Source organism: Lissotriton helveticus, chromosome 11, assembly GCF_964261635.1.
Source record: "Lissotriton helveticus chromosome 11, aLisHel1.1, whole genome shotgun sequence".
NCBI lineage: Eukaryota > Metazoa > Chordata > Amphibia > Caudata > Salamandridae > Lissotriton > Lissotriton helveticus.
Genome location: NC_136072.1, coordinates 653,372,221 through 653,397,679, shown reverse-complemented (window position 1 = coordinate 653,397,679; position 25,459 = coordinate 653,372,221).

The following is a 25,459-nucleotide window of genomic DNA, read 5'->3' as shown; positions in this document are numbered from 1 at the left end:
CCCCGGGAGTTGGTGGTCCCCTGGGCCAAAAGCGATCTTGGAGGGCCACCTCCATTTTAACAATACATTTTGGTCCCAGGTAAGCGGAGGTTCCCGGGGCCCAGAGGGTGTCTGTGAGGCCCCCCATTACACACAAATTGGCCCCAGGGAGGTGGTGGCCCCCGGGGCACGGGGGTATGTGAGGTACCCATAATATAAGACCTGGGGAGGTGGTGGTCCCCAGGGCATACATATGCCAAAGTAACAGGGTCCCTGGTCTCCCTTTATGTTTTCTTTGAGCCTGCATGTCCCGGGACCTGGACCACCCAGGGGCTAAATTGTAGAGAAGCTCAGGAACCTGCACTTCTTTTTAAAAAATAATTCAATGGGAGCTGTGTTTACAGCACAACTCCAGCTGAAAAAAAAGCTTTTTTCCCCACGCTGAACCCCTCCAAGAGGGCTAGGGGGTCAGGGTATTCCTACCCTGCCCAGTCTCTTCTTTTAAACATTTGTTTGTGGTATTCAGCTAAAGCTGAGTCCAAAGATGGCTGCCAACACTTCCTGCTTGAAGTGTGGGCAGCTAATCATATTTCAGCAAGAGGACTAGTGGATCCTCAGAGGCTCGTTGTCCCTACATATGCAAATTTGTTTTTTTTAAATTTCTCGAAAACTACTGAATGGATTTACATCAAGTTACCAAAAGCACTCTCTCTGGACCAAGAGCTAGCTTTCTGCCAAGTTTGATAAACATTCCGTTCAGTGGTTTGGGCTGTAGTTGTGTTCAAAATCCCAATAGGAATTAACTTTGGTAAGACACTCTTTTGCCCCCCCCCCTTCTTTGCAGGGCAAATTGTGCTACTGACACATTTCAAGTTGCAGTTGCCTTCGAGAATATATACAACGTGTGTTGTCTCACAATCAATTTGTTTATTGATTGTTATCTGTTTCCCCTTATGGCCAGGTATTTATCACATGTTGATGCACACATTGTCTTAAGCCATTAATTGATCTTGTCAGTCAGCTTTCTTGTGGTTTTTCTTCAAAATGTCTTTATATCAGTTTATTCTTTAGTGATTAAGCTCTTTTTATAGGTGATGGATACAGTCAGTCGTAATTTAGGCTCTATGTCACGTGATGTAATTGGAGATACCATTAGTAATGTCATAAATGATGTCGTAGAACATGTCATGAGTGATGTCATACCTGAGGCCATAAGCTTTGATGGGGGGCAACCGGTGAATTCCTTTGGTCTTTTTAGTTCAAAATATTAATGTTGATACTTGCAAATTCACCTATTACATTACTTTAACCTTTGTTTTTTTCAATGAACTTCTAAGGTTTTTTTGTAAATGGAAACAAATCTTTTTTATCACACCTTACTATAAAGCTACTTTAACCTTTGTTTTTCTCAGTGAATTTCTGACATTTTTTAAAGAAATTTCTTTTTTTAAAGTGTATGTTTGGTAAAATTAACTGAATAATATATCCTGTGTGCAAATGTATTCTGAAAGGAATTGCTTTCGTATTGTACCTTAAAAGGAAAAGGTGCATACTTTACAAAATGTTTCTAAAAAAAGATTTTTGAGTATAAAATAGAGTAATGCAACAATATTTGTGTTGGAATTGTCTATCTCCTCATAGTGAGATATTTTCGAGCAAGTTCATTAATATTGTAGTAGCATACTTTTCATAGCCTTGTATGTGTTTTTACATTAGTCGTAAATATAATTCAGAAAGAAAGCAGTTTTTTAATACTGTATAGTATTATATTTCATTACATAAATATATTTTTAAGTTTATGATTACTCTCTGGAGTTATATATTTTGTTTTACTCTACTGTTCTGAGTTGTTTTTTACATCTTCAGTTATTATTCAACATTAATCTGTAATAAGAGAGTCATTAAAATATAGTTGTAATGTTATTTTTTTTTTTAAAAAGGTGATAACTCTTGCCAGATGCTGGCAGGAGTCGAACTCACAATACCCTGCGTGGAATCCGAAGGGAATGTACTTCCTGGTTGGCTCTCGCCGACCCACTCACAAGCTTGTGCATTTAGGATTAAGTTCAGAACAATGTGTTCATATAATTCTGAACAAAGTAACAGATTACAGAAGTTGAGTATGGTAGTAAAATTGATTATGAATTATTCCATTGAATAAGTAAAGCAATAATATTTTAAAGATTCCACAAGAGGCTCGGGGGAGTTGAACAAACACTCCTCTGCATGGACACCGAGTGGGTTGTACTTCCTTTATGGCTCTCATGATCGACCTGCCAGATCGTGCAGTTAGAATTAGGTTAATAACAGTGATACTTGTAATTCCGAACAAATGAATACATTAGATATGTTGATTAGCTTGGAAAAATGTATCATGAATTGTTCAGTGAAATATATAAAGCAATAATATTTTCACGATCTCGAGATTCGCTCCTGAGAGTCTCACAAGAAGTTCAGGAGGGGAACCATGCCCTGAGGCAGGATTGTGACTGTTCATATGAATGTCTTTTTTAGAAGAAGAAGTTCCCACCCTTTTGGCTTTATTTCATTATTGGATTTGAACGAGAGTAAACATTTTTGGCTTGTTCTCCTGTTCTGTTTCTCAATGGGTCTTTAACATCTTTTGTACCAGGAGATACTGTGCCTCCACAGATGGACAATAACTTGGGGTGGTTGGAACTCACAGAGTTTTATTCTGCAGAATTCCGCAGATTTTCATAAAAACTCCACGAAATTCCACAAAGTTTTGCAAGTGGTGGAATTTCAGCACGTCGCACTGCTCACACTGATTGTTAGTGCTGGGAGCTCGTTCCACACTGTAAAATCAGGTGGAGCGTGAAGTGAGCAAAACTCCACTAACTGTGCCGGTGGCTCAGAGTTTACTGCCCACCCCTAACAATAACCCTACTTTTTAAAATAAAATGCCAGTTTGCTGCTTATGCAAACGATAATTTTTTCTTCAGAGACAAGCATGTCTGCCCAGGACAAGCTTGCCCAAGAGCACAAGTGCCCACTTAGGCAGTATGATTTCTTAATCATGTTTTTGTACGTTTTTCTCCTTTTTGTTTTCAAGTAGATGCTGTACATGTTTGTTTAACACCTCAATTTTCGTATTTTTATCCTATCCTTAAAAAAAAGAAAAACATTTATGAAAAAACAATAAATGTTTTACAGTTGTTCAAACTGTTAACAAAAATGTTGTTTGTATTATGCGTGCTTTTATTCCCTTCTCCGAACCGCTTCTGCAAGAGCCAGGTGTGCAATCGTTTGCATGCTGTCTGAGGGGGCAGTGCTTCCTGTTTTCCTCTTGCGAGCTTCTCACAAGATCACACTTATTGTAATGGACTTAGCATTTACACTAAATATGTTCTGATGTAGTATTTATAATTGATATACACCAGAACAGTAACAGTGTGTTTATTTAAAAAACAAAATATAATCCATTTATAATTGTGGGCAAAAATATATCACTCAGATTTATGGAAAAACCTCACTTGTTTTATCTGCATGAGATGAGCATTGGTATATACCACACATTAATACTCATTTATTTACTTTAAGTCCATTTGTGATTATTAGAAAATGTTCAATCACAAAAAATGTTATGACCTCGCAAGAGACCTTGAAAGTTTTTTTAGAGCAACAATTTACACTTTCCTTTATACCAGTATTTATGCCTTATTGTACCCGTTAGTAGGGTGTGGGTAGAAAGTAGACTCTCAATATACATCTTTTCACAGTATAACCACAGTGCACAGTAGGGTGTAAGGAGACCCTTGTATCTCACTGACACCTCTTCATAGCCTAATAACTGTGTATAGTAGACTATGTGGAGAGATTGGCCTCTCTAGTGAGACATTGCATGAAGGTAACCAGTGTGTAGATTAGGGTGGAAAGAGACACTGCTTCTTGACTCACACCTTTCTCCAGTCTAAGTAGTATGCTTAATAGGGTGGGGAAGGTACTCTACTCACGTGTAAGACCTTACTATTCCATAGGAAGTATACCAAGTACTGGCCTCTCCAATGAGACCTCTCCCCCAGAAAATGACCATATATGTTAGTGTGCAGGAATGGATTTCACTGTCAGATACAGCTCTCCCCAGGATGACAGACATGTATAGTACTGTGTAGGGAAATATATTCCTCTCCACTAACACCTATCTCCAAGCCAACATGGATCTGCTGTACGGTGCTGGCAAGGAGTGGCCTCTGCCAACAGCCCTCTCTTGGATAAGGCATGTGCATAGTAGGGTATGCACTGGCCTCGCCGCACAAATGTCTCTCTGGGATGACGGATATCTCGTCTAACAAATAAACACTGACTGCTCTCTTTGGTAATATCTCTATCTTGCATGACACTTATGTGTAATACGATGTGGAGAGGGACTAGCCTCTCTACTGAGACCTCTATTCCCTGATGACGGGTGTGCATAGTTGGCTATGGGGAGAAAAACTGGCCTGTTTGGTAAGACCTCTGTCTCAGATGACACTACTGCATAGAAGGATGTCTTCTGGGATTTGCCTCTCCACTAAGGTCTCTCACTTCATTGATAGATAAAGTATTACGGTATGGATATAGACTGGCCTCGTCATTGAGACTCCTCTCTCAGATGATGGGTGTCCATAGTAGTATGTAGAGAGGAACTGGCCTCTCCAATGACACTTTCCCTCACATTGCAGGTTTGCGTAGTAGGGTGTGGGGATGAACTTGCCTCTCCACTGAGACCTCTCTCTGGGATAACAGGTGTAGGGTGTAGGGAAGGACTGGCCTCTCTCCTTAGACCTCTCTCTTGTATGACGGGTACGCTTAGTAGGGTGTGGGGATGGACTGGCCTCTCTGCTGAGACATGCCGCTTGAATGACAAATCTACAATTAGGTTGTGGGAAGGAAATTAGCTCTATGCTGAGAACGTTCTGTTGGATGGCAGGCATACAGACTAGTATATAGAGCGACTGCCAGGTCACCTCAGGAATCTACCCAGAGTAGCGAATGTGCAAAGAAGGCTGTGGATAGAGACTGCTCTTTCTTCTCATACCTCTTCATTTTAATGACTGTTCATAGTAGACAATAAAATGGAGTATCCTCTCTGTGGACAACAGTATCTTAGACAACCGGTGTGCATATTTGAATGTAAGGACACACTCACATCTCTCTCAGACATCTCCTTATTGGAACAGGCAGGTGTACACAGAGACAAACGTATCAGCTGAAACTTCTTTCCATAATAACAAGCATATATATCAACATATAGAAAAGTACTGCCCTCTCCAACAACTGACAGCAGTGCATAGTATACTACGAGGATGCATTCGCCTTTATGCTAAAACCTCTCTCTTGTTTAAAAATCTTTATGCTGCAGTGTGAAGAAGTACTCTTCTCTTTATTGTACCTTATACATACATAAACATGTAACAGCACAGTTACAGTTCTTGAAGATGAAACTGCCACTATAAGTCAACATTGCAACACTGTAACAATATTCAAATTTTTAAAAGCTATTAAGGGAAGAAATCAGAAGTAACTTTAAACTTTTTATTAAAAAAACAGTTTAACAACAATACAAAGAATAACTACATTAACAAATTACATCAACAAATGTAAAACAACAAATTTTACTAATTAATAAAAATTCTTCGTCACTCTCATCACCTGGCACCAACATCTCCTTCCCTTTAGCTTTATATGCTTACTAGATTTTGAAATACGTATATCTTCTTTTTTGTTCTTTCAGCTGCCTTAGCTTGCCAACTAATAACTCCTTAAATCGTCTTTTTATAGCAGGCTAGGTGGCAAAATAGCCTATTCAAAATTATAGTTACATAAAATTTGAAAAAAGAAGTTCAGCCCGGAACATAGAAACAACTAGTGCATCATATTCATTACAGGAGTGTAGAAGTACTGTAGATGCAGTCATTCAGAAAGGATAGCTAAGTCAAACTGAGCTTGTGCAGCCAATCTAGACAGTTCTTCAGCTGCCAATACATTTGTTTAGCTGGAAGATGCTATCTCTCCCTAGGTATTTCTCAAGCAAATAACAACCCTCTTTATGTAAATAAAGCAAGTTTTTGCTGTTTAACCAAGCAGATCCTTTTGTCATTAAAAACAAGTAGAGCTACACAGAAAAAGCTTCTATAACGGTACAAATGTCACCATAGTCAGTATGAACAACATCAGTTGTGCAATTTGTTTTCCTGACTTTCGACACAGTTACTGTTCCTATTTCTTCCAAAGTAAACAATTTCTGTTTTCCTCCTCCATATATTGTGTGGCGTGGTCCTTTTGATGCATTAAAGTTCCATTATGTCGGTTCTGACGACAAGTGGCAAAGCCAGTGGAGTTGCTGCACATAAGTTCCCATTTGCATCACTCAAGAGTCTTCATATTTCCCAATATTGAAACTGGGGCAAAATATGTGCTATGAAGTTTGATGTGATAAAATTGGGTGTATAGTGGCAGCTGTATAATTCCTCTTTTGGCAGATGTAAAGTCTTCTCATTGGGTGACTTTAACAATAATGGGGACAAATGTTTTCTTCTTCCACATGTTCCCTTTATATGGAAATAGCTCAATTTTCTTCACTGTAATAACCCTTTAGAGGGTAATTATTTGTATAAATCAACTATACTGACTATATGGAAAAAGCTCAGTGGTCTTGGAATACCCCTAGAAGTAAAGACATTTCATGTATATTGAGCCCACAAGTACAGCAATGTTGAAAGAAAAAAAGCTGCTTGAAGTAAAAATATTTTTATTGTGCTGGAGTCAAAGTAACAAATCTGCAAAAATAATCTTTCACAATCGTGATCTGCAGCAACGTTTCTTTCTTAATCATATCTGAGTCAGATTGAGTGCTCTTGAGTAGGCCACAGAGCTGTCCTGTGTGTCTTATTAGTCACAGTCTCCCAAACCCTCCTAAACCAACACTGGCACTAGCTACCCCAAGGCTTAAAATATTAGCAATCAAATTAATCCTGCATACTAGTGTTCAATCTGTTCCACCAAAGTGACAAATTAAACAATGGAAGGTGGCCTTCAGCAAACAATAGTAGGCACAAAGGGCGTGTTGCTTCATTCTTGCGAGGTGTTTAGTGGCACATATAAATCCTGTTGCAGCAAGGTATATCCGCAGATGGTTATGACCAAGCATGCACCCTCTGCTTTTTCTCCAGTCACAGGAACAATAGAACCCCGAATGATGCTATCAACCTTTCCCTAAGTGTTGATAATTTTGGAGCAGACAAAGAACCTAAGCACAGGAGTTCAGCGAAGCTACCTTGGGGTGGAAGAACTCAGTTAACCTGGTCTGTGGATAAGTGATAAGTGACATTGCACTCTCTGGCATCTGCTTTGTCTGACAATGACTGTTAAAATCTCTTTCTGCTGGGTAATGGCAAACTTTCCAAGCAATTCAGTCTTTGTCCACCCATTCAGGTGCATTGTTAGGGAAATTGAAGCTGGGGAGTGGTATTTGTATTCAAGCCTTAATTGAATGTGTCAGAAACATACTTCCTATTTCTAAATCATTGTTGAGGAGAGATGGAGTGGTGTTCCTCCCAAAGATCGACTCAAAGTGTAATCTGACAATACATTGCGGTCAAAATATCATGACTACAAAAATATTGTGGACAAAAATAACAAAGGTAAGTAGTAGTGCAATTTGGGGCCACACCGCCACAGACGCGTTGCAGGTGGTTGAGAACACTTTCCTGAAGCAGTTGTTGGACGTGCCAAGCGGTTTATCGAACTTGGTGGCTCATGAGGATTTGGGGTTGCTTTTTCTATGTGACACCTTGGCTTTGCGCCCCTTAGTGTTCTGGCTCAAGCGTAGGCTGAATAAGGATTTAGCCCTCAGCCAGCAGATTATAACTGAATGTACGAGTCTTTACCACATGTCCCGTATACCATGGCTGAAATATATTAAAGGTTGTTTTGAAGAGTTGGGGTGCCCTGAACTTTTCTTAAAGCCTGATTCTATTGTACAAAAGGATGTGGAGTTTGTCAAGAAAGCTTTTAGCAGGCTAAGAAAGTTAGAAAGAGACAAGCTAAAAATGTGAAAACCTAGTGTCCGCAAATTCCTGTTGCTAAAAACAAACCCATCCACAGAGCCTTATCTCCTGGGGTCACCGTCCACATATGAGCGGTTTTTACTATCTAGGTTTCGCCTGGATTTTTTTCATTTGTTATTTGCTGTTCCAAAAGGGTGCAGTAGAGGCCAGGTGTTAGCACCCTGTGGCTGCGATGGAGTGTCTCAACAGGATCTGCTACACTTCATGTTCATTTGTAAATTTTACGAAGTACCCCGGAGATATTTTTTATTCCCCCTTTTAAAGAAGTTGAATTTAACAAGGTTCGCCCAGCACTTCTGTATTTGCAATTGCTGAAGGCTGATTGTATATTTTCCATCGTGGGCTATTTGAAATCTACTGTAAGAACAAGGGCCTGTTTGGACAGCTAGTAACCCCTCTTGGTAGAATGTACTCTCTGTTTTAATCTTTAGTATATGAGTCATACTAACGGGGCCCTTTCTTTTTTTTTCTTTTGTATTGACATGAACTGTATTTTGTATGTAATTTTATTGTATCATGTTTTAAATGAGATTTGGATGTTGTGAAACTTTTATGGTTTTGTGTACGTGAAAACGAATAAAGTTGATTTGATTTTGAACAAAGGTAAGTAATTTTTCTTTACATTTCATAATAATAATATCAAAGTTTAAATTATAATTTGCCATATTATTTTTTCATTTTGTTGTTTTTTATATTGTATTACATTTGTGTTTCAATTCTTTATGTTTTTGTGAAATTGTACTTTAATTATTGTTAAATAATCTTACAAGACAATGTCTAAACTTTTTGGAGTTTTCCGGGGGTAGGTAGTGTTTTTAATCATATTTTAATCCATTTTAATTGATTCATTTAAAATTTAGATTTTTTTATTTGTGCTCATGTTTAATAAACTAGGAAATTATCTATTACATTTTAAGTTTGGGTTGTGATGTTTATTTTGTATTTGGCTCAGTAGTGTTACTTTAATTATTAATTAATGAGCATAAATGAATTATTTAAAAAGCTTACAATGTTATACAATTTTAAATTACTTAATACATTTTAGGTTAAGGGGTTTATTGGTGGATTGGGATAGTAGTGTTTAGGTAAAAAATATATATAAATTGATTATTGATTTAGATATTCATTCTATCTATTAATTATGCTAACTTTTTTATCACAAACTGTATTTTAAATTATTTTTTATTTATCAAACTGTTGTATGTCTGTTTTTGCAAAGTATTATTTGATGCATTTTTCATGGATAGTGTTGTGTATTGGTGCTTGGGTGAGCATTTCTATTTTTAAAGTGTATATTAGCAATTGTTAATATTATAAGATTTCAAATGTAATGTTTGTTTTTTCATATTTTTTATTTATGATTAATTTTGGTATATGGACCATATGCGGGACTGAATGGGAAGTGCTTTTATTTTAAAAGTAAATTATGATTTTAAAATAATCAAATATGTTTTTATGATGCCATATAATTAGTTTTCTTTTATGTTTGTGTGTTATGTTGGATTTAGACAGTTATGTTTTTCAAATATTTATTTATTAAGTAAAGGTAAATGTAGTTTTTTAATTACTTTAATGTTTAATTTAGTGAGGATTTTATGTCTTTTGCATTTATATTTATTAAACAGTTTTAATGTCTCTTTATTGAATTTGAGTGTGTTGTATTTGAGCCTGCCAAAGTATGCAAAGTCCTCATTGCATGTTACGCTGACTCAATATATGCACTTTCTCTGAAGTTTGTTAGACTGGAGTAATAGCAGTAAATTTGATGTTTTCACTCTTCCTATTCTTTGTTAGATTGTATTTGAATAGTTCATCTAATCCTTTCTCTGCCAATGTATTCAATATCCACTTAGATTCTTACACTGAAGTGAGATTGTTAAAACTGCCCCCCCACTCTGATGTATGCACCTTTCCCCATGTTTGTTAAACTGTGATTAAGATAGTAAGTTACCCCTACATTTGCACACTTCAGCCAATTATTGTCATATTGGAGTTGGAATAGTAAATCCCACCCGCCTAACATGTGCAATTTCTCCAATGGCTGTCAATTTTTGAGTTACAATAGTAAGTTCTACACCCTCCTTCCAATGTAGGCACTTTCCCCAATATTTGTTTGTAGACTGGTGTTAGAATAGTAAATCTAACCTCCAAAAGCCCAATCTTTGCTAAACTAGAGTCAGAATTTTGATTCTGAACTTTCAGCGTATGCACTGCCCAAATATTTATGACGTTGGTTTAGAATAGTAAATCTGATCATCTCAATGTATGCCCTTTTCCCAATAATTGATCGGCTGGGGTTAGAATATTAAACTTGTCCCATCAATGTATGCATGTTTCCCATTGTCTGTTAGACTGGAGTTAGAATAATAAACCTGACCTTCACAATGCATACATTTTCCCCAATGTTTGTTAGAATAGTAAATATAAACTCACCCAATGTATGCCTTTACCCAATTTTTGTAGGAGTTAAGTTAGAATAGGGTACTTTAATTAATTTGTATTTGTTTATTCCTAAATTAATTTTGATTGAAGCTAGGTTACCACATCTCATGTTTTTCTGACTAATTAGAGCTATTTTGAGAATATTTAATTTGAAATTGTGTATTTAAAAAATCAATGTAATTTCTAGTGTGTTTTTTGGAATTATTTTACCCTATTTTTTTTAGTACTTTTAAAGTACTCATTTTGGGATATATATTTAAATATTGATTACACTGGTTGAATACATCTGTAATATTTTTAACATATTTTTTTAACATGAATAATAATTATATGCTACTTGGCAAGTTATACCTTTACACAAATTACATTTAGTTTATAATTGTATTAAAGAATGATATGTGTTTATAAAACATGCATTGTAAGTTATAATCCAACATACAATTTTACTTTTATAATTAATTATGACTATTTTGAAAAATATACCTGTATTCAAGCATTACTGTTAATACATTATTGTTTATGTGTTATTTCTGTTATACATGTTTTAAATGTATTCATTTTAACAACATATGTATATTATAATAATTTTTAAATACCATTGAATGTGAATACTTAACATTATAATGCCAAAATGTAACAATATTTTTTTACCTTGCATTATAGGCATTTAAAGTTTATATTTTTGGTGGCAATCTTTTAGCATGATATGTGCCCCAAAATTGTAATGATTGATATTGTGTCATACAACTGAGAAAGCAAAACAGATTTCACAAACAATAAAAAGTGTGAGTGAATCATCCCAGTGACCCACCCCCCAACTTTGGTTCTGGAAAAGGGTATCTTGTGAACTATAGACTTCCATTAAGATTCAATTTCAAGTCTTTCTTTAAATAACATCCTATCTCAGTGATATAAAGAAAAGTTGTAAAGAAGGGTAATCATTATAAATATATTATCTTTTCAATAGATTCCATAGGGAATGCAGGGCCTCATTACGATTGTGGTCGGACGAGCACCCGACCGCCATAGTATCGGACAGGTGTCTGACCAACTACCTGCTCAATTACAATGCGACCTACTTGCAGGTGGTCGGAAAAATGCTCTTTTACATTGCAGCTTGTACTTCTGCCCTAGATTAGGGCATCAGACCTGGACATTTCTTCCTATACATTGAGTAGCAACATGCAACACACCCTTAATGTCTGTGTTCAGTTACCCCAATAAAATATGCTTTGGCCTATTCTAAATATAGATGTGTCTTACTATGGCCTTGATTTGGGAAGTGAGTTTTAGATGCTACTAAAGGCCTTATTAAGACTTTGGCGGTCGCACAGCAGATGGTGCAACGTGCCATCAGTTGTAGGACCGCAAAAGACGTGGTGTGCCCACCAGCCAGATTAGGAGTTAAATCCTCGTCTGGTGGGTGGTCCTGCTGTGGTCTGACAGTAGCGGTATGTCAGAATCATAGATAAGCCCAACATGCAAACCGCCACTGTCAGCACGCAGACCGCACCTTCCTGCATGGTGTGACATACATGCTACACCGTGCAGGGACTGGGAATGCAAATCCAGGGGGCACTACATGTGCCCCTCCACATGCACCCCATGGGTCAGAGTTAGGGCCCCCTTAGTTGTCTTTGATGGAAATGGAAAGGGTGAAAGTTTGGCAATTCAGAATATGCTTGGCGGTGCCACTGTGGCACCACCAGCATATTCCTGCCTCAGACCACCACCAACACACCTCAGGATCCTGGATCCTGGCAGAGATGGCAGCCCTGTGGTGGTCCGTCTGCCACACTCCAAATGCGGTGCACAGTGCCTCAGAGCGGTGGTGGTCAGACCGCCCGAGGGGTACGGTGGTCCTCTGGACCGCCATACTCGTAATTAGGTCCTAAATCTGTAATATCTTCAATCAAGGAGCCTAGAGGGTATAAGAGATACCGGGTTGCCCTCCACTCATAAATCACAACAAACTACAAAACCCGTTCTCTAAGGCATGGAACGTGTAGTGTATCAACCGCTATAGTTTCCTCCTCAGCATGGTGTATACATCTCCATATCTTTTAATATATATTTACGCAAAAACCTTCTTGTTTCTTATGTTCTTTTGAAACACTGTCATGCCTACTGTTTAAAACTTCTATTTCCATTGCCAATCCTCCAGAAACAACATAACAGTGACTGGTTTTGAGCCCTATTCAGTACACCGATCAGCTTTTTCAATAAGCACAACACACCATATCTAGATGAAAAAATGTGAAAGAGATAAAGTGACACCTCACGGGCGAACCACCAAGGGGGTAACTGGCAGGTACTCACCAGATAAGCCCACTGTTCTCATCATAGGTAGTCACCTTATCTTAAAAAAGAAAAGAACATAAAAGTGTTCTAATTTAGTGTCCAAACAAAATAAATGGGGGCTCCTAACTTCTGTGAATACCGAAATGAGTAAGTGCCTTTTGTGAATACCAAAATGGGTAAGTGCCTTCTGTGAATACCAAAATGGTAGTAAGTTTAGGATGTTGTCTTAAGTTAGTTCTGTGAATCGGGCCCTAAGTATGCTCAGCCACTTTAGTTTTACTGCTGCAGCTTAATGATTTTTATGTGCTGCCATTTAGACAATTTAAACATGGAGCCAAAACTTACCTTAGCCTTTAATTCTTTCACAAATTCAGGTATTTCTCCTGACACGTTTCCTCTTTTGTGCCTCCCACTCCATGATGATTGTCCGAATTTAGGGGCCAATTAGGATGGCGGTGAATCCGCATCCTCCGGGCTGGCGGAAGCCACCGTCGGCCTGGAGGATGCAGATTCACTGCCGCGGCCACAGAAAACACCCACCATCAGATTAGGATGGCAGTGGGATTGCGGTGGGACCAGCGGCGGATGGCAGGTCCGTCCGCCGCTGATCCGCGGTGTGTGTAGGGCTATTTGGTGACGGTGTCTGCAAGACACCGTCAGCCAAATTAGGATGTGTGGTGTAACATGCTTTTCCACGGCGGCTTTTCCGCTGTGGAAAAGCATGTGGTCTTTGGTGTTTGGGGGCCTGTTGTGGACCCCCAGGGTGTCGGGGGTGGGGGGTGCACATGGGGGTACCTATGGTACCCCCCAGCATTTACATGCACAAAGCGGCAGGCACCGCGCGGTGCCTGCCGCTTTGTGCATGTAAATGTAAAACCTGCGTCTTTAACCTTGCAGCGGGTGCTGCTTCAAGCAGCACCTGCCGCAAGGTTAAAGATACAGGATGTGACCGCCAGGGTGGCGGTCACATCCTAATTGCACCAGAGGGACCGCCGCTGCCCCTGCGGACGGTCCCTCCACCTCAGGGGTGGCGGACGGACGCAGGTCCGTCCGCCATCCTAATAGGCCCCTTAGAGTTTACCCATTCAGAGGCCATTGTCATGAGCAAGCATCCAATTTACCTATCCCATCCTTTTATAATTTTCTCTTTTTTGGTTAATCCTAAAATCTTCTCATTTGAAGTACAAACCTCTAATCCATATAAAATGTGCGCAATTCATGGGTGTCCCAGGAACACAAATTACTCTGTTGCATTTATGAGGGGGCATATTTGCAATTACATCTTTATAGGTATCCATGATCTTTCCCAAAGCACTTTTATATACTGAGCACAGGTTCTTGAAATGAAGAGGTACCCAGAAGATAAATCTGTATCTAACAGGACAGGATGACATTTTCTGAGCTCAACAATCAGCCTACCTGTCATATTCCGTGTCTTTTTAAGCCAGTTTAACTGCTGGAAAACCACATTTGTTTACAATATTTCATTATGATTCAATGTATGCCCATGACCATCATTATACTGACAACCACCACACACTCCTGTAATAACTTGCATTAAAAAGTGGTGCTGCAATGTCTTCCTAAAATGTACTGAAACAGGTCTATTTGAGAGGGCATCCTCAAGTAAGAAACATAGCACCGACAGTAAATAACTATATTTCTAGCAACAAGGGTCTAGGGCCTAAAAAGAAGATATATGTTTTTCTACATTTATTTATTTATTTAAGAAGCTTATAAAGCGTGCAGCTACCCAAAAGGGTCTCCGGCGCTATCAGCGGACAATACATTTGAGCAGAATGGTGTTTAAATGTATCAGCCCTACGCTTTTGAGTCACCGCATCCCATTAATTGTACCAAAGTTTTTGAGATCATTTGGCCTTTTATCTGAGGCACTATTATTTGATTGCCATGCTATTTCAAAATCATGGCTTGGGCAAATTCTACATTTTATTGAATGTGTTTGAATTATTTTCTTTTTTATTCAGTGATAGTTTAGGTTTACTTTTTCAGGCGATAATATTATTACATGATTGCATTATTTCTCCGCCAATATTTATGCTGCTGTGAAGTGCATAAGGTTCACCAGAAAGTTATTAGTTTACTCTATGCTCCTTGGTTTCCAAACTTGTTGCACCTGTTGTGTGTCTTGTTTCCAATATATTCTTTGTAGTGATGTCAAACAGTTTAGATCCTGATTTACAGGTGGTGGCAATGGAAATCCTTTTATGTCTACAAAAAGTGTTAAATATGCAGATTAATTCACCATTGGAATTTTAATCAGGATATAGTACCAAGGAGAAATAAATTCCCAGTTGATCCTCCTCCAGCTTTAGCATTTCCCCCAAATATTTCAAGGGGTTTTCAATACTACACCAATCTACATCCGCTCATTAGACTTCATTATAGTTTTGTGAAATGGCAATTATTTTTGTGTTGAGATATCTTTCTTATTGGTCCTCAATCGCATGCTTATTATTCTCTTTGGCATCATTCTGTCATGAATATTATGTCCTTTTCCCCTGGGTATTCCCCTTATTGAGTTACATATGCCAATCATTCTACAGTGAATATGTATACTTACTAAAAAGCACATTTAACTCATGTAATTAATTTGAAATTCAATGTGATAATCAAGATTTGCTTGTATATATTCACAACATTAAATCCAATTGCTGACTCTTCTGACTTACATTATTTGGTACTGATTTCCGGGGAGGTTCTAGAAAGTTGGTAACTTTGTGTCTTTTTAATTGATGCTGTTCAAAAGAATACCGTCATGCAGAATGGAAATAAGTAAAAGAGCATCACGCCACTCTCTGCTAATTGTTTGGTCTTGGACTTTCCATAACAGTTAAAAAAGTTATTAAAAAACAATGACAAGGAGAGAAGAGTTAGAGAGTAGACTTTCATGCCAGGTGATAGGGGGACAGGTCGTGCAGAATCATATCACTATTCTAATTTAAGATTACCATGGAGGCATTATCCTTCCCCTCTCCTTCGCTCACCTATCAGTGCAGCTGGCCTCATGAGATGAGAATAGCAGACCTTGCTGCTTCATTTCACGTAAGCCTTATTTTTCAAATAGATATGCGAATGTGTTCCATCTCTGAAACTCGAAATAGGTTTTATTTTCTGCCATGCTAGAATTAGATTAGCATTTTGAAGTAGCAGCTTAGGGTAGGATGGCTATAACTTATTAATCACAATCACGTTAGAGTGGGCCCTCAATACTGATACCTAGATACTGAGGCAAAGCACTTTGCAGGCCTTCTATTAGCAGAGCTACCTCTTTGAGCACAAGAAAAAACATCATCCCACCAAACCAAACTGGCTTTACACAAGGAGGAGGCATAACAACTAATATTCTGCCACTTTCTATAATAATTGACACATTGAAATTAATCAAACGAGCAAGTTATTTCTGTTTCGTGGATTTCAAGGCAGCATTTGACTGTGTGCAGCGTAACCTCCTTTGGCAGAAATTGTCACTTTTGGGCATACGCCTGTGTCTTTTAAAAGCAATACAGATGCTTTACACGGCCACCTGAACAAGAGTGAGAATTGGGCACGGCTCCTTTTTAACTAGGAAAATTATACCTCTTAGGGTCTAAAACAAAGTTGCGTGTTTTACCGCCATGCTTACTCAATCTATTTCTGGCAGACCTGTTCCCTGCCCTTAATGAGATAAATGCCCACACCCCAAGGCTAGACTTTCACATTTCTAATCTTCTGTTTGATGTGATTATTCTCGGTCAAACGAAAGTTGGCCTACAACACCAAATCAATTATGTGACATACACGTTATGGCCTAGTAATCATAAAAAATTATCATCCCATTGTGTGTAGAGTTTTTATTACCAACTCCAGTATGATGATATTTTTGAAAATGATATTTATTTTATGCATGGAATTCAGCATCATACCTTCCTAAGGTGCCTGGCTGGTCTTCAAAGAAGTAACAATAAATGCCTCTATAGGTGGCAAAGGGTCAAAATGTTTACCAAGCATACTTGCCATTTAGATTCACATTTTATAGATGAATTCAGTATAATCCTTTGGGCCCAAAACTATAGCTAAACAATGTTATGGAACTTTTTTCAACAGCAATCTGGAAATCGGTGTCCGCACTTAACCTATGCACCACATTCATTTTTAAGTCAAAGGCAACCTGATACTTACAAGATACACAAAGCTAATAGAACAAGGCAGTTGCTAAGCACATTTCTGCATGAATCTGAACTCTCTCGCAGGTGTACATTCAAGTGAATGCTTAACTCTTTCATAATTTCATCGAATGAAGCTTTTATCTGAAAAAACAATCCCTACATTACATTCACAACTATGTTGTTTCTCCTCTTGACATTGATTAAAATGCACTTTAGAAAATATGAATACAATTTCTACAGGCATGATGTTTCCAATGACTAAAATGCAATGCACCAAAAACTCGCAAAGCCACTGGACCTGGCTTGTAAATAAAGGCGTCTCTTTAAACAACTGGTGAGGTTAGGCACCCAATAATAAGTAATTGTTTATGCATTATGTCAGTTATCCTTGCACCCTGTTATCCACTCAATCACGGGTGCTTGCATTCACTTACTTTTTCATCAACAATCAAACAGACACAGAAACTCAATAAGCACATGTGGAGTAAATAAAAGCATAAAGATGAAAAAAGTAAACATACTGTCACCAAAACAGGGCAGACATTTGTTTGCAATGAAAAATAAAATGAATCATAGCAGTGGGAGGCCTTTTCCAAAGGTATTGTAATAGTGAATCATGGTTTTCAAAGTTCCAGCATGGCTAACAAATTTAGAAGCAATGTGTGGTCATTTTGGAACAGTAAAATAATGATATGCTGTGGACAATACGAGTCCAAAATGGCCACTTACCTAGAAGCACTGGCCACACAGAATGCAGTGCACTGAAAATGAATGAGTAAAAGCAAGTGTTCCAGTAGGACTGTCTGGAGAGCTGCACTACAATAAAAAAGGGGAAGAAAATAAATTAAACGGGTACTAAAACTAAAGGAATGGACTATCAGCCCTGGCTCAATGCACCTTTATTTTTATGTTGATGTACAAAGTTTAATAGGGTTTAATTGCATCGCTCAGGTACCCCTCTCCCTTAATATGACACTTCTAAATAGCACGTGTTATTGAGACAAATGTATTTTCACTGCTATAGAAATTAAGGTTCATATTAGTATATCTGAACTATTAGGGTTCTCGGAGGCTCATGAGAGTCCCGCGATCATGCAATTTCAAATAATAAAGCAATCTAATTAGCTAAGGGTTTTTTAACCCCAATTGCTCAAATTGATATTCCTTAAATGCAATGCATTAAAGTTTAAAAAATAGCGATTTCGCTAATAGGGCTCGCAAATTACCATAAAGTTGAACTTCATGGTAATTTGCAAAAACTTTGAAAAATGCACTTTAGTGCATTTTTCAAAGTCACATGTTGCGCACACACTTAGGGCATGTGTGTGCACAACATATGTGCACAGATCAATTTCAGGGGTGCAACAGGGTGTCCTTTGGACACCCCTGCACCCTTGAAATCGCAATCTCAATTTGCGATTCGCTAACTGCGATTCGCAAATTGAGAATGCCTGCCCATTCATTCCTATGGTCCTCTAGGCCCATAGGAATGAATGGGGAGGTATTCCTTAATTGCGACTCACAATTTGCGAGTCGCAATTAAGGAATTTTAAGAAATCGCTATTTTTTTAGTGATTTCTTCATGCATTGCATTTTGCTATTCCTTAATAGCGAATCGTTATTTTGTGCTATTAAGGAATAGCAAAATGAGTTCTTGATGCATCTGGGGGATAGTTTTTAGATATCAGTAGTGCAAAATGTCATTTTTGTGATCCATGCAGCATTTAGAAATCTAGACACATTATGAACTATGGATTCTTCTGTGCTAGATCTAAAGATTCATAAAGCTTCTTGGTGCTGCCTAATACCCAAAGAACGTCTTATAGGTAGAATCCATTTCTTCAGTTGCCTAAAAATATCAGGGCATTAGAACAAATTGTGTGCTTCGGTTTCTGGCTCCTTTTTACAAACTTGGCAGATATCATTGTCAAAATGGCCTTTAGCCCATTAAATACAGAACATTTTAATTAGTTGATTTAATACCAAAATTTGATATGTAGCTGCTTAGATCTGTAACAATATTAATTTATGTTAACAAAAACCTAGACATTCACTAAAAAAAACAGTTTAAAGTGACAATATAGTTAGGTATGGTAATAATATCCAACTTTGCATGATGAAAACCTAAAATATTCACTGAAAACACCAAAGATTGAAGTGACTTTGTGGTTTGGAAAAAAATTTCAATTTAAAGGTAACGTTTTAAACTGACTTTTTTTAAATATAACATTTATAGTTATTTCAAGTTACTATAAATGCAAAGTAAAATATTAATACTAACCCTAACTTTACCTTTGTTTGTTTACTCAATATATGTATGTATATATTTATTTATATGTAAAGGTATATAGATATCCATTTATAGACATAGATTTGTAGATGTATATAGATATAGATATGGCATTATAGTTAGGAATTGTAATAATATGTTACTTTACATTTTTAAAAAACTTAGCAATATGGAAATTCAATTAAAAAGCCAAAGGTTAAAGGGCCATTAGAATTAGGTGTTAATGTCAGTTAAATCATACTATTTTCTGAAATTCACCAGTAATAATTATATCAAGTAACTATAATGCATGCCCTTAAATAACTGTAACTTGTGCCCCTGCCATGCACAGTTTTGTCATCAAAATTGTGATTTCAGATCTTGTAGTGATGTTATCATTGATGACGTAGAACATGTCATATGTGATGTAATATGTGAAGTATTCAGCAGTGCAGAGTGAGGGCATGAATTATAGTTCCTTTGGGGTATGAGTTATAGTTACTTGGGATTCGTGCAGGCTAAAAGACGGGGCCCGCAACCTCAACATTATCCTTGATAGCAAACTCTCCATGAAACATCAGGTCACCACTGTATCCTCAGCCTGCTTCCACACACCATGCATGGTCGGCAAAGTCTTCAAGTGGCTCCCCATCAAGTGGCTCCCCATCAACACCAGGAAGACAGTAACACAGGCCCTCATCACCAGCAGACTGGAGTATGGCAATGCACTCTATCCAGGCACCACCACCAAACTCATACAAAGTCTACAGATGATCCACAACGCAGCTGTCAGTCTCATCCTCAGCCTGCGCAAGAGTACTCACATCACCCAGCACCTGAAAGACTTCTACTGGCTCCTGGTCCAGAAGAGATGCCAGTTCAAGCTCCTGACATGCCTACAAAGCCCCCCATGACCAAGGGCCTGCCTACATGAACCACCGTCTGCACTTCCACCGACCCCACCAGGAACCTCTGCTCCACACACCTCACCCTCGCACAGATTCCACACATTCACCGCTGCCGTGCCGGAGGATGCTCCTTCTCTAATCTTGCCTCCCCTCCACATCTCCACCTCGCCCTCACTGACAGACTTCAGGAAGGGGCTCAAGACCTCAATTTTTGACTGAGACCTTAAGCAAGTCCCTGGATACCCTCTCGGGTGACAAGCCTCACTTTATAAATATGACTTGATTGATTGAATGATTGACTGATTGAATGTTTGTATGCACTTACTCATATTAGGGGAAAACATGTGCAAACCACCACCAGAAAATATGCTAAGGTAAAAGGAATGCTAACATGGAGACTAAATGTAATCTCTACAAAAGCGTGACGTTGGGTTGTGCATCCATCCCCCGGAACTGCGCATGGCCGGCTATGTGATGTAACAATACAAAAGGTCTCATTGTAAGCAAGGCAGCCCTACTGGCTTTGTCAAGGGTGCAAAATACCAAAATATAATAGTGTCTGGACCTTTTGGTTTATCAAGGGGTTAGCACAATGATATATATAAAGCAGATGTATTGACTTTGCCAAAAAGTCATCAATAATCAGCATCAAATGTATATTTCATACATTCACATATTGCAATGTTTATTAATAGTGATTGTCTCAAAGTATTTGTAATAAAGCATTAAAAAAACAATAAACATGATTTTCGAGTCTTTTTAAACATTTTGAGGGTACAAAGTGTAATTACAACAGGGCCCTGCACTCCAGCTGAAGAGCACACACCTCCAGTTCGATATGCTTTAAAAGATTTGATAAGTTGTCCTGGAGTCAAGGATGCAATGACCCAAGAGACTTACTGTGTTTTTTTTAAATGTTGGTGGGTGGGCTACTGGGTTCCCTGCAGCCCTCCATAACATTTTAAAAAGGCTTGGTGATACCCCGACCCCTTCGGATACCATCAGGACCCAAAACTATTATTCAAAAGCCCTTTCAGGGCATAATGGTGCGTTCTTTGCAAGGAACACTCAATAATAATTTAATGAGTCTTTTTTTACTTGTTTTTTTAAGGGTGCCCGATGACCACCCAGGGTACTCACAAATGCCATAGTTGTTGGGGCCATGCAAGAGCTCCAAGACTCCCGCAGCCACTGCCTGCTTCCCAGCCGGCACCCATACCAGGTGCTGATGGGAGCCAGCAATTATTTTTAAAGTGGGTGCCACAGTGCCCAACAGGGACACACACAACTGCCAGAATTGCTGGGGCCACAGGAGGAGGCCCAAGGTCCAGCACCCCTGCTGTTTCCCCAGGCCGCATTGTGAGAATTGTTCCCTGCTCTTGCCTGGGTGGAAGCAAAGTTGTGTTCTCAGCCTAAGAAGATTGGGCAGGGAATGCCTGCACTCTCCTGGGCAGAAAATAGCAGTGTCTCATGGGATGGGGTCCTTGGGACATTGCGCATATTGGGCCCCGGGGATGGGGTTCCCAGGGCTGGTGACTGGCTCATCGAGGGGGCTGCATGCCCTCTCCCCAAAATGTCAGGCTGCACTGGGGCCTCTAAGAGATTTAGGATGGGGGCTGCATGCCCCTTCCATAATTAAGTTTATCTGCCTCCAGGGATGAGGTCCCTGGGGCCTCTAAGATGCCCCCACCCCAAAATGTCATAGTCACCCCAGGAGATGGGGTCTCCTGGACCTTTAAGAGGCTCAGGGCGGGTGCTGCACACACCCCTCCCCTAATTAATTTTATCGTCCCAGGGGATGTGGTCAATAGGACCTTGAAGAGGCTAAGGGAGGAGGGGTCCCATGCCCACCCCAAAAATAATTAATGCTACTGAACCTCCAGCCCCATTTATGAAATGGGTGGGAGCCTATGCATTTCTTTTGTATACAGGACCACATATCCGTGGATCCGCATATCTGTTTAAAAAACGTTTTGGGCCTGACCGCTGCATTAGGCCTATGGGACAGTTATCCCTATCCTGCCCCCATTCTTTACTTTTTTTAGTTTTTTCACAGGACATATGAATTAGTCTCAAACTCTTCAAGTGACTGTAGCCACATATTTCCTGATGTGGTGGCAGCCAATTAGATGTTATTTTGGGATCTGTTGGCTCCGAGAACCGCAGTGGCGTGAAATACACATACATTTTGACCTTTACTTTCTACTGAACAGATCTACATGAAATCAGAAAAAGCACGCTTTCTTGAGCAAGATCTACCTTCCTGCCAACATTTGGTGTAATTCCGTTCAGCAGATTAGGCTGTAGCTGTGTCTAATTATCCTTTGGAAATTTGCAAGGGGAAAACACGTTTTGAGTCTCCCCCTTTTTCTCGGCCCCCACTTAACCGATCACCCCAAAACCTTGCTGGAAGGAGCTGAAGCAGATGAGACTTGTTTTTGAAACATTTCGTGAAGATTCAGCATATTGCTCCAAAGTTACTAGCAATCCCAAAAATAGATTTCCTATGAAAAAAAGGTCCCAGCTATAACTACTATAGCTAACAAATAAAAAAACACACACACACACACACATATATCTATATATATATATATATATATATATATATATATATATATATATATATATATATATATATATATATATATATATATATATATATATATATATATAAATACATGTGCACCAATATATTTATACACACATGAACATATACATATAAATATATCATAGATAGGGGGTGAAATAATATAAGAACTAATATTTGTTAATTAAATGAAATTCACCAGTTATAGATTAGTGAACTAACTATAACTTGCAATTACTGCTTATTACCTCAGATATTACATCCCTTATGGCCTATTAAATGACATAATTGATGCCATCAGTGATGATGTATCAAATACAAGTTTGCTTTTTAATGCAGAGAAAGGTCTGAACGTAATCCTACCAAATTTTGTACAAAGAGAACTTTACTCAAAAAGCGTGCGTTTTTGTGATTTGATATGATTATCTTAAGCTGTTTTCAACAAAAGTCCTCAGGTTGGGCATTAAGGGTTTATCTCTAAGAAAAAGTTAGAGATACTGTTGGGTACTGCGGTGGTACCTCAATACTCTCAAAGTACCAACCTTTTAATAAATAGATGCTTCTGAATGGTTCAAGAGCTTTACGACCATCAGTCATTTCAGCACTGCAGATCCAGACAAGGACTCACATCACCAAAATCATCTGATTGTCTCATCCTTGGAGAAACTGTTGCCACTGCCATTACAGGACTGGAGGACTCGGTTTGGCGCCTTGAGTTTTTTATTTTAAAGTGCATAAAAGGGAGAAGGTATCGCCCTCTGACCCTCAGACTCAGGTGGAGGGGTCTCAAATAGACCATCCATTAGGTCAAAAAAATGAAATATTATTTTTTATCATGGGAACTGTGGTTCCATTGGTTGGATTCATGGTTCCACAGAAGGCCTTTCGGTTTTGCACAGCTTCCAACCCAGTACTGCATTACAATCAGTACTGGCACACAACCACTATTGTGTAGTGGTTTGGGTGCAGCTCCAACCGCTCACTGCGCATGGCTAATGGCTTTGTTCAGTGAGGGAGGGTTGTCTGTCCGCTGAGATTTGCTTTCCATGAGGGGTTGGTTTCCATTGAGGGAGGGTGGGGTGGTCACAGGGCTTGGTAGCAGGTGGGTTCACCATTTTAGTCCAGGCCCTTTGGCTGTGCAGCAGAGGGATGGGAGGCCGCACAGGGTCATTGGCCATGCCCTGCAACCAACCCACTGGTTCACAAGGCCAAAATGCAGGAGTTTGTTGAATTTTCCGGGTTGGGTACAGGTCACCCGAGGAGTTTGAGGTACGCCCAACTTATAATAGGGAAAAAAAACATAGAAATTCATTAAAAAAAAACAAAGGTTAAAGTGACTGTATAGTTATGATATGGTATTAAAGGTCTTAGTGGAGGATTCGCAACCTAAAATAGGATTAAAGAAAACAACATTTACTGAGAAACAAAATGTTAAAGGGACGTGGTAGCTGATATGGTAATATGTTAAAAAAAAGCAGAAAATAATTAAAATGACATGGGTCAAAGTTAAATTTTTGTTAAGAATGTGTTTACTGAATATAACAAAGGTCAAAGTGACAATATAATTATTTATGTTTCTGCTCATACTTTTTTTTACTAGGGTTGTGAAAACAGTGTAAGTCGGAACACACAGTTATTTGGTTCATACTGTCATAAAATCCCAACATTTATGGGTAAAGGGCTTCACAGCATAATTGACTACATGTGTTATTTGTCAAAACATTATGGGGGGCCTTGCAGCTACCTACGACCTTCTAATGTTTTTTTAAAAAAAATCAAAACGTGTATACAAAAAGTTAAACACAGCATAATAATGCTTTAAGTTTTTTAATCTGAAAAAACGTACAATTCTAGTGAATAAAATATCATGCAACGTAATTTATTTTTATCACGAATTGTGCTTCAATCCAATTTCAATGTCTTTTTTTCCTTCTTCACCTCCCATTTGGCCTATCACTTACGGTCACTTGTTACCATAAATGGCCTCGGTAATGTGATAAACATTATGCTGGCAACGAGACCGAGAGCACTGAACTGTCACCAAGGTCACTGAGCAGCCACCCTGTTGTAATGACTAATTATATCGTTTGACTGCAGCTGCTCCTTGCACTTCCCAGCCACCTGGAGCGCAGCTGCAGCTACCAAGCAATGACTCAGCTCTTATGGTGCAGTTGTATCATGTTACCTGTGCAATATAAGCACCGCAATATCACCTAAAGGAGCCCCAGTAAGCAGCATTGCTGCGTGTCATTTATATTATTATATAGCAAAATACTAGGGGAATGGTTAAAACGCCAATTGGGTTTGCAGGAGCTGAACTTGTGTACAAATAATGCCTGATAAATACTGACATAGTATAAATTACTGATTATATTCCTAGGCGCGCAATGTGTCTCATTGGGTTGAAGCACACTGCTGACGTCTGTAGTCCTCTGAAGGTCAAAATTTCAAATGCAAACTAGGGACTGGATCAAAACCCTTTTTTGTCTGCTGCTATTCCATGTCCTTTGTGGTAAGTTAAGTCCGTGCTTGCTCCAAGCTCCTTTTACCATCGTACAATGGAAACAGGATTCTGGAGGTGGTCATTTGTGACAAGACACTTGTGCATTTTTGCTCCGTGGTATTTTGTTGTGGTGGAGGTATATTCTGCTCGTTTTATGCTGCTGACACAGTATAAATTACTGTTTATACTCCTGGGCGCCCAATGTGTCTCATTGGCTTAAAGCTCACTGCTG